The 14,238-nt window shown below is 48.0% G+C and overlaps 1 protein-coding gene across 3 annotated transcripts in view; it reads right to left on the bottom strand.

Moving 5' to 3' along the window:
* Positions 1-6,293, bottom strand: part of GARRE1 (granule associated Rac and RHOG effector 1) — a 71,576-nt gene extending 65,283 nt beyond the window's left edge. For 2 of the 3 annotated variants that reach the window (XM_081032952.1, XM_081032953.1), the window contains exon 1: positions 5,196-5,370. The gene's annotated coding sequence lies outside the window, so the exon portion shown is untranslated. Of the gene's footprint in view, positions 1-5,195; positions 5,371-6,266 lie in introns of those variants that run through there. The other variant, XM_081032951.1, reaches the window with a different exon arrangement.
* Between the last annotated feature and the right edge of the window lie 7,945 nt (positions 6,294-14,238).

The following is a 14,238-nucleotide window of genomic DNA, read 5'->3' as shown; positions in this document are numbered from 1 at the left end:
GGAAACAAACTAAAGGGAGTGCTGCCCCGTGTCCTCCAGAGGGGAGCAGATCCCCGCTCCTCCCATTTGACCGCCCACTACTCCCTCCTCTTTCAGCTCCAGGCTAGAAGAACCTGGACTCTGCTGAGGAAGGGATCACCTCGAATTAAAAATTACTTACGCACAAGGCTGCGGCACATTTTCTCCTACCTGGAGACCCAAGGGCAAGATAGGTCCTTATGAGCTGATGTGAGGGACCCCTTTCTCACCTCTCCCTGCCTAGGTTACCACAGCCTGCAGCAAGTACTCAAGTCTGGGACCAAGCAAGCTAGCCTCTGCCTCTGATCTCAGGCACACACATCCACCTCTTGGACCTGGGAAGGTATTCTCAGATGCCCAGTCATAATTACCATCTCACGAGCACCTAATCTTCAAATCATTTTTAATAAATTAGATTTTTTTTAGGTAACATTTAGCTCTGATCTACACTCTGCAACTACCAATTTGAAAAAGCACATATCTTATCTGACAGTTGGCCCAGATACAAGGAACATAGTCAAAATGGTTAAAAAAAAAAAAAAAAAAAAAAAGCAAGCAAACATCTAGAAATGAATCCTAGAAACAGACTCAGTAAATATGGAGGCCTGCACCCAGGAAGCTCACTAACAACACTGTCATAAGCACCAACCTGGAAGTAACCCACATGCCCTGCATTAAGGGGGTCATTAAGTAAATTACACAGAAACACCGAACCATGTGAAAGATCAAGGTAGAGCTACCACATTTCATCAAGCCCAAGATGTCATCGTTTAGAAATCGTATCATTATTTTATATATGCTAAGGAAAACTCTGCCATATAACCATGACCTGCCATCACACAACATATCCCAATTTCAGTCTTCCCCAAAGCCCTTTCCTAGCTCATTCCTCTACCTCTGTCCATCTGGAACACACATCACCTTTGGAACAAGTCCCTTTGTGCCCTTTACTCTCCTTTCACTTTTTCTAGAAGTTACCCTTATTTAAGAGTCACTGGTTTGATGAAACCATCTTGAGCCCCTTCAGTTCCCATGGAGCCTGTCCTGAGCTCCAGCAGCCTCCACTTCCATTGCTCGTCTTAGCTTTGTATGCTTTCCCTTCTGAATGAACTGTAAGGCCACAGACGGAGCCTGGACTCATCGTCACATTCGCCGTGGTACCCAGTACAGGGCCACAACACCACGACCGACAAAACCCCACACCTGTCAGTAACTGTTCTAAGGACCTCACAAATATTAACTCATTTAAGCCTCACTGTAACACCAGGAGGTAGGTAGTACTACCTCCCCATTTTCAGACAGGGTCAAATGAGGTCAAGAAAGATTATAATATTTAGAGATTAGTGGTTAGTAAAATGGCAGAGGCAGGACTCGAACCCAAGCAATCTAGATAAGAGTCCTGCTCTTAATCTCTATGCTATATTCTCTCTCTAAATGACTGCTATCTACACAGAAAACATTTTAAATTTTATTTCTTAATTGAAATATAATATACATACACAGTGAAAAAAATCGTACTGTACGAAAGAGTATGCAAGAAAAGCTAGGTCGGTCTAACAGCCTAGATTTCTGGGGACTCATCCCAAAGGCAACCAGCGTTTCTTTTCCATTATTCCAGAAATTTTTTCCTGCACTTAGAAACTTATTTCAGTTGTGTTCCTCCCCCGGCACCCCCCCTCCCACACCAACGTGCACATACATTGTTCTGCATCTTGCTTTTTTCACTGAATGATATAATTTCTCTGAGCTCCATGTGTATCTGCACCTATGCTGTTTTATTCGATTTTAAGATACACATACTGTCACAATTCAACCCAAGATGGTTTCATGAAGTCAGAGGATCTTGGTGGGCTTGGGCTTCATCAGGAAACAGGAATCACAAAAAAAAAACATCAAGGATCAACCTTGCAGAAATGTGTAAGGCTGAATCAAGAGACACCTACCAAGTAACATTCAACATGTCACTTCTCTAATACTAAGTATCTACATCACAGAGTTGTTAGGAGGACTAAACAAGGTAATGTACACTAAGCACTTAGCACCAAACCTGGCTAGCACAGTGAGTCTAAGGGATTGATATTTGTACCTGGTGCATTGTTAGCACCCTGTAAGTTAGATATTATTATTTCCTCAAGAGCTGGTCTCACGTTCCTCTCCAATCTCATTTCTCTCTACTCCTCTATTGATACCTGTCCACCCTTTACCCTACATCTCCAGCAGCTCACATACCTCAGGCTTGCTCACCTCTACACCTTTGTACCTGCGATCACCCTGCCTAAGTCTTCTCCCCTCATTGTGGTGCTGGACTCACTTTTTCCCACAGTACCCAGCTCAAGCACAACCTTCTCCAGGAAGTCTTCCCTGACAACTGCAGCTGGATTCTCTGCTTGAGCAGTTTGGGAAGAGCCTATCTGTCATGACTTCCACATTCTGGAGCTCAGCTTTGTCAGTGCACCCAGGAACAAGCAGGTTCAGCGGAACTGATTCAAGCTATCTATCTAAGCTCCAAGATAATGGATGTTATTAACCAGAAGGGCAGTTACTAAGTTTACAAATACTGGTGCAAGCTAATGCTTACTGAGCACTTAGGTGCCAGGCAGCAAACAGGAAGGTGCTACTATTATCCCCATTCTACAGATGGGAAAACAGAGAGATTGGCCAGCTTGATCCCAAGACCAGGATCTGACCCAAGCAGTCTGGATGCAGAGCTCTCAACCACTCACTACTCTCCTTGGCAGGAAATCTTCGTGTGAACCCATGTTCTAATCAGAGGGTATTAAGAGCATAGAAGCAGAGTAAGGGAATGATTCTCCCGGCTAAAGGCCTCAACAGGAGGGTAGTGCAGAGACCCAGTGAGGAACGGCACAGTTCCTCTGCTTAAAGCCCCAGACAATGCTATGGACACATCACCCAAGTCCTCTCTCGGACCCACCACCTCAATTTCCACAGACACATACCAACCCTCTCCTTCTAGAAATGCAGTCTTTCTTCTGAGGATATAAAATTAAGTTTAAGCATTCAGGCTACAAACACATTCCAATCATGCCTTCCTGGGGTTATAACTGGGTCATTTTGGTTGAACTTAAAGTTTTCCCTGAAATTCTCCAACTACATTTACAAAATGTCTCTTGGCTTGTATCTTCTCTCTAGATGGCTGATTTGTGTAACATTTATTCTGATTCATTCTCAGATGATCACTGATCCATTCAGCAAAAAACTTAACTGTTCCCAGAACTAGGTCCTGGAGATAACAGCAGTGAATGAAACAGGCAAGATCTCTAAAACCTGGTGGAACTTATATGTGCCTCCTGCTTCTAGACACTTAATGATGCTTTATGGCAATTGCTCATTTGGTTTTCTTCCCCAGGCTGGGCCTTCCAGCTCTGTATTCCAATCTTCCAGTACAACAACTGGGCTATTCTGCAAATTACTCCATAAATATGAGCTAACTAAATTCATGACTAAACGCACCGGGTCTCATTTTTCTCATCCAGGGTGGGACCAGATTATGCCTAAAGTCCCTTAGAGCAAAGGTACAAAATTTAAATCAAATTGTAGGGCTAGAAAGCAAATGGCAAATATAACCCAAATCAAGAAGAAAGATGTATCAGCTAATTAGAATCTTAGGATCATGAAGGACAGGCCACCTTGGGAAGCAATGAGGGGCTCCATCACCTGGAGAAAGTATGGCCTCAGGAACATATCCAGGGGTCAGTTAGAGGGAGATAAAGAAATTACTTGCAGCAAAGTCTGAGTTGGGGTCACTGAGTGGAGGCAGGGTGAGGAAATGAAGTGCATGTCTACCTAGAAGTCACATACTGAATGAGGGGAAAGGAGCGTGTATTTGGGAAAAGGGGTAAAGGCATGAAGCAAGGTTTCAGAAAATGCTCCCAGGCAGATATGGGAAGGAAGAGAAACAACAAAGTCGAATGAAAAACACAGTCACAAAGAAAATGACCACAGCAGCTCCAAGTCAAGAAGGCCAACCAAGAGGACGTTCCCAAAAGTAAGAAAGGTGGCTCACCATGCCAAATATTTACATGGTGAAGGTCAAGGGAAATGAGTAAGCAGCAGCCACTGCATCTATCAATTAGGGGACCCTCAAGAGGACAGTTTCAGTAGAGATACGGACACCTCAAGCACAACCCCTGACACATTCAGGCTCTCTGAGAACTTATACGACGGGAAAATGGCATCCTGCTTTTTCTGTAACACCAAAATAAAGCAATTCCTTATTCAAGCCAACATTCTTTGTCTACCTTAGAAGGTCATCATTTTCCACTAAGGACAAAGTCACAGGAGGGAAAGGGAGAAAGTGAACACCCAACCCATGCCTACTAACTCTCAGATACAATTATTTTCCTACAGACTTGGAAGACCCACTTGACATGAAGCTTCTGGTGTATGAGACTTCAGGCTTTCAACAGAATAAACACTTAACAAAATTTTCAGCAGAATCATGTGCAACTTGTTTTAAAATTTTTAAAGAGGATGCTTAAAACATGCTGTCTTCCAAAAATCCAGAGATAATTTTAGATTGAAAAATCTAGGCTTGCCAAGGGAATCTGAGAACTTTTCTATCTTGGTCTCCAATGCTAACCTACGTATTGGTGTGCAAAAATAGAGGAAGATTAGAATCTCAAATGCCAGACTGAAAAGTTGCCACAACAAACCTCAACTCTTCCTATGGCTTGTTATCTTGTCAGAAAGAAAGCAAATGAAACAGCGACAAACTACACTTTTTAAAAGATAAGAAGGGGGAAAAAAGAAACAAACTCAAACATGCAGTATTTCCTAGACTTGTAAAGGGAAATGATTTTTAAAAAATACTGTGGACTTAAGATCAGCATTCACGAAATCTAAATATGAAATCTGTAAGTAGTTCTTTACAAACACATACTTAACACTTTAGGTTTAAAATACAATAAAATGGCAGTTATAACTTTTCAGTAAAATTGGGACACCTAAACCATTAGGAAAATATTTGATATCTTAAACCAAAGTCAAATTTTAAGCAGATTAAATAGGAAAACACACACACACACACACACACACACACACACACCGTGAAATGAGAAGCAAACATGGATGGAATATTTTGTAACACTGGGATGGAAAGAATTTTTCAAGTAAGTCAATGAAAAAAAAATACTATGTATTTTTAAAAGGAATGCTACCTTTTGTCTCATTTGTAAATGTATCCCAAACCAACAATCAGACACATGCTTCGGCAGAATGGTTTGATCTTGTGACGAATTGGAAACAATCTACATGATCAGCCGCGTGGCTTGATTAAATTCCGATACACAGCGGTAGATCCTGCGAAGCCCACCAAAGTGGTAATACACACCTACTTTGTATTGATACCACCAAAAGGTAAGTAATGTTTGTCACTTGGTAGCTTGGGGGATGACTGTCATTTTACAAAGTCGTCTCACAACACTTTTTCTGTGGTCTTGATTGCGAGGAGAGGAGAACGAGTGGGTTTTATAAGGAGGATGAGGGGCGGGAACAGGCTATCGGCCAAGCGCCCCCCCCCCACCCCAGCTGAGTGTTTATCTGGCGAATATTGTCAGGAGTCTAAACAAAATTCTTATCGTGCCAAGCAGGCACGCTTCTTTCCTCGCCGGGGACGGGGCAGGAAGACACGCCCCTGACCCTGCGCTCGCCGCACGCGCGTGGGTCCTTCATCCCCCTCCGCGTGGGCCCTCCCGGGGTCTCCGCGGAACCGCTCCCGGCCCGGCGGGCAGCCGGCTCAGCGCAGCCGGCACGCTGCGTTCTCAGGCGGCCGGGTACCGCGGGGAAGGTGCGCGCAGCCCGCCGGGCAGCCGCGGGGCGGCGTGAGGGCCACGTCCCCAGCCAGTGCCCACGGACCCCGGCCTCCCGCAGGCCGCCGTCCCTGCACCGAGCGCTCCGCGGGCTTCCGGGAACGGGGCTCGGCGCCGGCCCGAGGGAGCGCCTTGCCCCCAGCCCACGGCCGCCCGCGCCCCCCGGTCCCGGGCACGAGCCAGGAGGCCCCTCCGGGCTTCCGTCCGGCCGGCCAGTGCCCCCACAGCCGGGCGTCCTCCACAGCCGACGGGCAAGGGGCGGGAGACTACGGCCCCGCGCCCTGCGGCCCCGAGCGGAGCGGCGCCCCGCGAGCTGGTCCAGCGGCCAACCCCGGCTGCGACCCTCCGGCCACCGGCCACCGGCTCCCCCCGACCCCGCCCGCCTGCGTCAGGCAGCGCCCGCTCGCGCCCGCTCCTCACCTGCGAAGCGCCCGGCCGCAGCGCACCGCCCGGACCGGCTGTGTACACCGGAAGTGACGTCTGCGCCCGGCCCCGCCCCCGGCCCGGCCCCGCCCCCGGCCCGGCCCCGCCCCCGGCCCGAGCGGACGCCCGGGTGGCTGCGGACCCGAGGCTCGGAGCGGAACCCCCCTTGCGCGGGCAGGGCGGGGGCGGCCCCCAGAACCTCCTCCCCTAGGGACCGAGGACCTTCGCGTGGGACGGCTAGGGCGGGGTGGAGGACAGGCGGCCGGAGCCCGCGGGGCCACCCCAGCCCTCGCGCTTTGGCCTCCGAAAGACAGGAGTCAGCTGCGCCCCCACGGATTTGTTACTGAAATTGATTACTGCGCTGGTGAGCGCTGACCACCTGCCAGGCCCCGGCGGGCGCGGTAGCACGGGAGAATGCCCCCGCACTCGCGGGATTCTCCTCTGGTGGTGGAAACGTAATCACATTGTCACAAATACGCGGGATGCTATGCTGCCAATTGTGACAAGTGGCAGGAGGGGAAAGGGGAAGAGGGAGGGAGTCCCCTGACCCAGTGAAGGCGGCTGATCGCGGAATTCCTCGCCCAGGAAAATGGGCAGGAGGTGAGGTCCGAAGGGGAAGAAGAAGAAGAAGATGCGGAGAAGCAGGGAGGGAAGGACACGGCCACCGAAGAAACAGCAGGTGTTTTCAAGGAACTAGGACGGGGAGGTCTCCCCTGCGAGTGTTGGAAAACCGAGTTGTCAGCAGGCGGTGGTTTTACCCACTCGTGGCTTTGTAAGGACTACTTGAATTACATTGTGGGAAGCAAGTATGGATGTAGATTTGTGTGCTCATGTTTATATCAGCAGCAGCATTCCTAATCAGCAAGGTGGAAGAAGCCCAGCTGTCCACCGATGGGTAAATGGAGAAACAAAATATCCACACGATGGAATATGATTCAGCCTTAAAAAGGAAGGGCGTTCTGACATGCCACAAAGGGATACAGCGTGAAGACATTATGCTAAGTGGAATAAGCCAGTCTCAAAAGCACAAATATTCTATAATTCCACTTATATGAGTATCTAGAGTACTCAAGTTTATAGAGACAAAAAGTAGAATGGTAGTTGCCAGGGACTGGGGGCGGGGGAGAGGGAACCTGTGGAGTTTATTATTTAATGGGTACAGAGTTTAAGGTTGGGAAGATGAAAAACTTCTGGAGGTGAATGTGGTGTTGGTTACACAACAAGGTGAACTTACTGCCACAAAGCTAGGCACTTAAAAAGTGTTAAAATTGTACATTTTATGTATATTTTACCAGAATTAATCAAGCCTCTTCTGACACGAGTGGGTATGTGAACGTCACTTTCAAAGCCACTCAGACTATGCTAGAGGCAATGGGGAATAAAGCCAGCGATGAAATCGATAGGAGGGTCAGGAAAGGGAGGGAATCCTAAATCTCTCTTGGGCCTCTGGGACAAGCCATTGTAGTGGTGACACTCACACTAACGGGAAGCCCCTGAAGACCATTTTTGGAAGCTTAGAAAATAGGAAGAAGGCCGGGAGTGTTATTGTGAACATGGCATCAGAGGAAGCACCAGGCAGGTGGTTAGGGATGGGGGTTTGGAGCTCAGGAAGAATGCTGGAGATGTCACTGGGGCCCACGTGGTCATTGAACTGTGAGTAGGAGCTGCAGGTGGGTGTGGGTTGAGGGGAGGTTATTTGGTGGTTGGTTGTTTAAGGTGGAAGAGACTTAAACATGTTTCAATGCCAGAGAGGAGGGTCTGGTGGACAAAAAGAAACAGTATACAGGACCGAGATGCTCTGGTTCATCTTGTGAGTGAAAAGGCTGGAGGGGCATCTAAAATGCTTGGCAATGCGTTTACCTCAGGCTGCAGCAAAGAGTGAGGGCAGCTTGAGGACAGAGGTGTGAGAAGAGTGGGAAAGGTCTGGAAGCATAAAGGTGAGTTGACAGGAAATGTGATACAACTTCCAAAGTGTCCTGAGGATCTATTTCACGTTGATAACCATTAATTCAGAGTCCAACCCTCTTTCCCATTAAGTGACTTGCCCCAGGGAACTTTCAGGTAAAAGTGAAGAAGGCAGAGCAAAGATTCACCTGGGGGTTGAATAACAAAGAGAGGGGTAAGAGTGTTACTGACATGATGGGCTGCGGAACTGGAGCTATGGGAGGAGGGATGTGAGGTGGAAGAGAGCAGCTGAGTTGGAGAAGTGTTCCTTGGTGTTGGTGTCATCTTACCTAGGTAGGCTGGAAAGGGCCCAGAGATGATGGTGGCTGGCTTCTGAGTGGGTCACCTGTGTCTCCTGCAGTCTCAGCACAAACCCATCATCTCTTATTCAGAGGTCCTCCGAGGTCCTCCTAGCTCCTACAGGCCTTAGAAGTCTCCAGTGGCCATGTCTAAAGGCACCTGGTAAACACCAGATGACACTTTAAAGAGGTTCCCTCCCCGTGTGGCAGGTTCTGACCCACATGCCCAGCCATCACTGCTCAGTTCACTCCAATCATGGTTCCACGGTAAGGTGCTGGAAACCGCTTGTGACTGGCACCCTCTGGGCCCCTTCTATAGACTCCAATCCAGGGCCAGGAGGTTTTGGAGATCCATTCAGCCATATGTGACTCTTATTTGAGCTCAGTGTGAACAGTGCCAACTTTGGGTGGCCTCTGTGGAACTCTGAGCACCAGGCGGCCTTGGACCTCTTCAATTAACTGAGGACATTTTGTATCGTGGACATAGCAAGTCTGCTTTGTGAGCACATCTACAGTTATCCTATTCCTAGAGGTCTGAACGACTTGTTTTCACTCATCAAACACACATACATATGGAGAGGGAGGGGAAGACACCCACGGACCCACCACACAGGTGGTGATATTTGTCACTTCATGTCACCTCTTTATTCTAAGTGCTCTTGCACCAGAGTGCTGAGAAAACAGGATGGACGCCCCGGGTCTGGAGATGGGGCCGGGCTGTCCATCGGGGCTGGGGCACCGATGTTCAGGAACGGAAGCTGTGATCCTCCAGCTCTGCAGAGAGGGCTATGATTGGAGCCTCCACATGCACACAGGGATGGGATGGCACCCCAGAGACTGCTAGACCAACACCTCCATTTGCCACTTCGGAGGCCAAGAACGCCCAGGCCAGGGAACAGGGTGTGTCCCTGAATCCACCCAGCACCCTGTGTATTTGGTTAGAGGCAGAGTTGGAGCCAGATTCCGTGGATGGATGATAGCCTTGGAGGTCGTTGCCGGTGAGAAGAGAGCAGAACAAGGATTCAGGAGCTCCTCAATGACTGCAGAGCCCTGCATTAGTGAGATGGGTCAGACATGCTTCTTGACCTTGGCATTAGATGCCTCCCCTCGCTGAGAAAAAAAGAAAAAAAGATGTGCCATGGCCAGCTTTCATGAGGGCTTCACATTCCTCAGAATGCGAACGTCCCACCTAGAGGGCTCATAAGGGATTAGAGAACGGATTTTCTTAAGCAGCCAGAGTTCTTACTGTTGGCTTGTGTACTCTTCATGGCAGGGCTTCCAAGCTGGGTTTTTACATGTTAGTTTTAGTGAGCCTGCCTGAAAGAAGAGTCTTCAGAGTTTTCACAGCCAAGTGTTGGGGGAATGGGAGGAGAGGGGCAATGGTCTTGAGTTTGGAGAGAGTAACTTCTCTACTTTACCTTATCAGTCTCCCTTGGGTAGAGTGTGAAAACTGCAAGATGGGCTGCGAGCCCCAGGAAGGGTAGCTGCATTCCAGAAAGTCTGGAGAGGGCTGGCCAGACGTTCTGCACACAGAGCAGTTGGCTCTCTGCTGAGTACAAGAGGCTAGCGTGAGGCCAGCCAGTCCAGTCTAGCTCTGGTGGCATGGCCAAGGCAGGAAATGGGGTGAGGATGGCGTGGGTCACGTGCTGAAGAGGAAACTTCTCCTTCAGTCTCCAGATTGCCTCCCTGAGGAAGTCACTCCATACCCCTCCCTTTCCTCTATACTTAGCTGTTTGAGTATTCTGTTGTCCTGTCTCCACTCCACTCACCACTGGCTGGGAATGGCTGTGCTGTGGCCAAGAGGCTGTGGCCACGCAGAACCACCTGCTTTTGCCTCACCCCCACCTCTGAGATCCCAGGTTGCCTTTGATTGTTTCAAGGGTTTCGGTTTGGCCAGAGGCCTGGAGATCCCCGATGGGTGGGCTGGACTCCAGGCCCCTTCCCCTGGAAGCAGGACAGGATGCCTGGTACCAACTTAGAGAACACATAAGATACAGGCAGGAGGAGCTGCCAGGGGACTTCATGAGGGCTCTCCAGGGCTTGGTGAAGCAGAGGGACCTGGATGTATGGGGAGCTGCGGATGGACTAGGGACCACCTTGGAGGCTGTGCCCTTCAGCTGTGAAGGGCTGCACAGTGCAGAGGGATACTCCCCAGGCCCCACAGACTGTCGGGGGTCCAAGGGCTTATGAACAGAAAAGGAAGGAAAGGTGTGCTGGGAAGGGAATTAGGCAAAGTTTTGGTGTTGGTGGAGCCTTAGGGGCTGCAGCCTCAAGGTCAAGCTAGAAAGCCAGGGGCAGCTCCAGTCTATCTCCCAGCTGACAGAAGCCAAGGCCCTGCTCTCCTCAGTTTTCGCAGGCACCACCCTAGCTCAGTGTGTGTACGTACGTACCCTGTGGTCTCAGTCCAGCAGGACTCACAATTCTCCCAAGACGATAATTTCCAGAGTCAATTCTGTGGCCTTATCAAGAGTTTGGACGTGAACACTTGGAGTTCTGAACAATTCAATGAGCAATCCCTCAGATTTGTCAGCTCACCAAGGGGCCAAGATTGAGGGGCATAAGAGACCTTCTCGGGTCCATTTGGTTGGAGAAACCAGAACTCTGTTCCCTCTACTGAATATGGGCAGACTCTCCTCTTGGTTATCGAAATGTAATAACCCTAACTCCTTGTCACGGAAACAAGAGGGGATTTATTAGCCCTAACAAAAAGAGCACTGTGGCCACTAGAATGGCTGTCCTTGGCAGCAGGCCCAATGCCTGGGAGTAACTCACAGACTGCCACCCTGCAGTTTGACTGCTGCCTCTGGGCACAGTGGGAAGAGGACCTTATGGTCTGGGTCTTGTTTCTTCAACACACAGTGTGCGAGCCCTCCAACCTGACAACTCTGAAGTTGCTATGTGGTCATAATCAGAGATTTTTACACGTGGTTGCCCCTAGTTACAGTCTAGTTAGTATCCCAATTGGGTCTTCAATGGCTAGCAAGCAGGAAGTGTAAAGCTGTCACTGGCTGAGTTTCTGGTGGCAATGGGACTTGCGCAAACTTAGGGAATGGTCACAGAGCCTGGACTCCCTCCGAAAGAGATCTGCGATACTCAGCTCAGTTTTGATGTAAGGTGCTGGATGGCAGAACCACACACAAGACTCCCCTTCATCAAACAGATTCGGGGTGTTCCAGCCAGGTCAGACAGCAGTGTGTGTGTGTGTGTGTGTGTGTGTGTGTGTGTGTGTGTGGTGAATGGTGAAAGGGGTTTCTCCCCACCACACCCCCACTCACTCCATAGAGATCAGTTCAGAGCCCAGACCTCTAGCTTTCTCACTACCCCACCCCCCATGTTGTGTGTAACCTTAATCCTAACCCACATAGCTGCCAAATACTCACACCTTCCATTTAGGAGCAAAGCCGAGCAGAACCAAATAACAAGTTACTACAAATATTTGGGGCAAGGCTGAGTTCATAAACTAAAATTTGGCTCTTAACCCACCATGGTTTCCCTACCATGAAACATTGCTGTTAAAGCACAAACTAATGAATCGTGATCACTGTGCAACAAATGAGTTCGTGCAACACCAACCAGTTCTGAGGTAACAATGAGGATCTCAGAGGGAGCCGAGGAAACTAAAAGCCACCTCGGACTTGCCTTAGCTCTGAGCTGCCTAACAGCCGACACCTCCAAGAATCACCAAGCAGATTGGGTTTACTGAAAGGGGAGCCAGGGTGGCCTTAAAAACATATGGAGAAATCCTGAATGTAAAACCTCACCTCACATAAAGCCTATCAGATCGGTAAGAAGAAATGAGATTACTTCTCAAAAATCCTAGGATCTCATAAAATTAGCAATTCAAGTTGTTTCCACATCTGCACAGGCGCAGTCGCAGGCGAATCCAAGAGAACTGAGTCCAGAAGCTGTGACAAGTCTGGCTCCCTCCCAGAACGGGCCGCTGGTTGTGGGGCTCTAAGTTGTTTGAAAGCATGATCTCATGAGCCTCCTCCTCCAGGAAGGCTTCTCTAAAATGCCCAATTCTATACTTTCCCAGTCATAGTATTTACCTCACAAAACTGTACGTTTTGCCCCTTCTGGGCTGTGAGCTTGGACAATATCCATCTCATACCCAACTGCATCTCCAGCATTTGGTGCTGCATATAGCAAACAGAATTCACTAAACGTCTTCATCATGTCTTCAACACATTTCTGGGCACCTACTGTGGGCCTGACACAGTGCCATGTACTGGGGACAAAGTGGTGAACGAGACAAAAGTGATCCTTACACCCACTTGATGGCGAAGACAAATTTGAACAAACAAAAATGACAAAGACACACATAACATGAGCATGCAAGCACAAATAGGACAGGAAGAAAAAGTGGAGCGCTAGAAGACTATTGAAAGGAGACCGTCAAGCATTCTGGAAGGTCTTGGAAGGCATCCCTGAAAATGTAATGATTAAGTTGACATTTGAAAAATGAGAAGCAGTTACATAGTTGGAGAAGAGACAGACCTGCTGGTGAAAGAAATTGCCTGTGCAAAGGCCCTGAAGCAAGGGATTTGGCTCATTTTAGGAAGCCAGGGAAGGCTAGGGGAGTTTCCCAGGGACTAGATCTTCCAAGGCAGGCCCTTAAGAGAAAACAGAAAGTCACTGGAGAGTTTGACACAAAAATCTGTTTCCACAGCACTGCGGTGGGGAGTGCAGAAGCAGAGGGAGATAGCAAAGCACTCAGGGGTCCTGTGTGTGGGAGGGGGGCAGAGCCATGGAGAGAATCCAAGGTCTCTTCCATGTATCTTTTATATTGACACTTAATTTACACAAAACACACAAATCTTAAGTACACAGTTCACATTTTCATTTACGTATATATACTATACCCACCACCCCAATCAAGATATAAAGTACTTTAGCAGGCCCTGCCTTCCCCAAAGATAACTGCTATTTCATCTCTATCACCATAGATTAGTTTTACCGGTTTTGAGTTTCATGTAAATGGAGTCATACAGTATGTACTCTTTTGTGTCTGGTCTATTTCAGTCATGATGTCTGAGATTCATTTATGCTGTAAAGCAAGTTTTAATATTTTCACTGTATTCCATTGATAAACATACCACCATTTATTCTACTGTTGTTGGACCTTCATGTTATTTTCAGGTTTTGGCTCTTAGGACTACTGTGAACATTCTTGTACAGTCTTTTGGTGGACATAAGCCAGTCACTTCTACTGGTTATGTACCCAAGGGAAACTGCTGGGTCATAAATACATATATTTAGCTTTAGGAGATACTGCCCAAAGTGACTGTACCGATTTACACTCTCACTATTAAAGTCCCAGTTCATCCACTTCTTGACACTTGACATTATGGTCTTTTAAGAAAAGTTTCATTTTTGTGGGGCTCTCTCTTTGTGGCTTTAATTTGCATTTTTTTTTGATGACAGTGTTAAGAACCTTCTATATGTTTATTAGATATTTGAATATCTTCACTTATTGTGTGTTAAAGATTTAAAAATTGAATTGTTTGGTCCTTTTTTTTTTTTAAATGATTTCATTTTTTTTAAGGAGTGTGCAGCTCACACTGGCGCATGCGAGGATCAAACCGGCAACCTTGGTGCTACCAGAATCATGCTCTAAGCAACAGAGCTAACTGGTCACCCTCTTAAAATGATTTTCAGTTCTATATATATTCCCGGTTATGAACCCTTTGATGAAAGATTTTACATAATGTAAATATCTTCTTTGA

The sequence above is a fragment of the Rhinolophus hipposideros genome, assembly GCF_964194185.1.
Source record: "Rhinolophus hipposideros genome assembly, chromosome: 21".
NCBI lineage: Eukaryota > Metazoa > Chordata > Mammalia > Chiroptera > Rhinolophidae > Rhinolophus > Rhinolophus hipposideros.
Note: the sequence above shows the minus strand (reverse complement) of the source record. Positions and strands in the feature narration are given on the sequence as shown.